The following is a 2,360-nucleotide window of genomic DNA, read 5'->3' as shown; positions in this document are numbered from 1 at the left end:
AATGTACCCTGAGTTCTGCAGGCAATGGCCCCCCAAAATAAAATCGTATTAGCATCGATAGCAACACCCAGCAGACAGTGCAACCAAAGCAGGGCCACTGTCTGCAAATCCCAATAACGAGCACCATGAACCGCCCACAGGCCACGTAAGAACTTCAATAGTCCACCCTGTTTTTTCAACCGACGTGATGCGCTGAAAACAGACTTGTTTTTTCCATCCTCCTCTGTAGGAAGCGAGCACTGAAAATTCCACATGTTTCCACAATATTTTCCAGTATTTCCATGAAAACTAATTTAAAGAATCCTCTCCCCATGAGTCCTGATGGAACAGGAAATGTGAAAGCAATATACTTAAGTAATTCGGCGCGAAGGCTTGTTTTAACTTTTCACTGGGGAGGCGGGTATGCTGGGGCATTTTTTAAGTTCCAAAATGTAGAGAGATACAGATTTCTGATCCTTCCACTCGTTGGTTTCTCCTAAGCAATACTGGGAAAGCAAGCCAGTAAAACCACTTATGTGCTTATAAGACCTGAAATTCCAAAGGACCTTAAAGAGCAACTCTATCAACTCAGCAGGGACAAAGCAAGGCCAGGGGGTGGGGGTGGCACAGAGGGGCTGAGGCTACACCAGCCGACGCCACAAACCTCTGATTCTTTCATTCTTCAGGCCAGGCCTAGCAAGGTTTACGTAGGAAGAAAAACAATAATGAGCTTCCTGAATGCACACGCACACATCCCTTTCTCTGCCCAGACACTCAATGAGAAATTCATTAAGCCCTTTTATAAAATCTGTTCGGAGAATGGGGTTGAGCACACGTTGGTCTAAAGTGGTTTTGCCATCCTCTGGGCAGCAGGAACATCTTACTCACCCTCCGAGAGCGACAGCTGGTGGCAGGTGAGTGCCATCGAGCAGGGCAGTGTGTCCCATGTACACGTTCGTAAGGGACCATGAGTGACCGCTCCCAGCATAGGAGGGGGCTGGGACGCACATTCAGAGCACTGCCCCAGATTCAGAGAGGCAAATACGAGCTTATTTCCAGGCTGACAGGGGGAGGTGAGCAGTGCTGTGGAGTTCAGGGGCTCCCCTTTGCTAACAGAGATACCGTGATGACACTTAAAATGGACTTGTTTTTTCCATCCTCCGCTGTAGGAACTGGGCACTGAAAATTCCACGTGTTTCCACAATATTTTCCGGTATTTCCGTGAAAACTAATTTAAAGAATCCTCTCCCCATGAGTCCTGATGGAAGAGGTGCAGACAGAGCAGAACTGCTTGTTTGAGATGATACATGGGTGATGGGTGCTGGGAATCATACAACAGCCGTGAGGATGACAGACTAGAGCTCTGAGGGGCTGATGAGTGAGGGGGAAAACCCATCAAAGCATCGACACAATCAAATAACTCCACAAATGTTTTCTAATACAGACTCCATCCCCTCGAGCACTGTCCACAGCACACACTTTACCCACCACTGTTCATCTCAACAGTGTTCCCCCGTGGGCCTACTCTGTATGGCCTACCTCTGGGCCCTCTGGGGTACTAGCGACGCCCTCACATCTTCAGCCAGGTGGAACAGTGTCTGCTCAGCACAGAGTCCAGGAAGCAGCCTCCTTCTGCTATGGGGCTGTTTAACTCTACTGATCATTGGGATACCCTGCAGAACCCCAGATCTGACATAGAGACATAGTCCGTGGACCACGGGAAAGGCAGCTAACACCACCCACAGCCCCATCCTTTATTCCCGTCTGCGCCCTGCAAGTGTTAAAAAGGAAAGCATAAAGTCAACATCGGCTCCTCCCTGCTGATGAAATTGGCACGAATGAATTTACTTTCTGGCTGCCGGCCCTCACAAAACCGTTACACACACACACACACACCCACACACACACACACACACACACAAAGTTCACCACGCTGCATGCTCCAAATATAAACCCGAGACAGCGGCCCCTCCCCACCCACCACAGCACGTTAGTGGCCTTCTCAGGGTGAGCCGGTGAATACTGAACAGATATTAAACATTAACATTTTGGAACTTTAGTGGGGTTTTTTTTTTAAGGCACAGCAAAACCCGATCTAAACTTATGACAGTTGAGCACATGATCCCATCATTAAGAGCAAATAAGAAACCGTACATATCAGTCCATGAAATCACGGCAGCAAATCCGTCGCCAATTCCAAATCCGAGGGACGAGCGCCAGGCAGGGAACCTGGCCTGAGGTAGGAGGTTTGCAAGTCTCCCACCCTTCGCATCCCAACACACACGAACAATAGTAGCGCAAGCTTCCCCGAGCCGTAGTAAAACCAGGATGGCTGGCACATCGGGGTTCAAACCCTCAAGTCCAACGACAAGTTTCGCATT

This window comes from Myotis davidii, unplaced genomic scaffold, assembly GCF_000327345.1.
Source record: "Myotis davidii unplaced genomic scaffold, ASM32734v1 scaffold194, whole genome shotgun sequence".
In the NCBI taxonomy this organism is placed as follows: Eukaryota; Metazoa; Chordata; class Mammalia; order Chiroptera; family Vespertilionidae; genus Myotis; species Myotis davidii.
The sequence above is the reverse complement of the archived record's forward strand: the minus strand, read 5'-3'. Positions refer to the sequence as shown.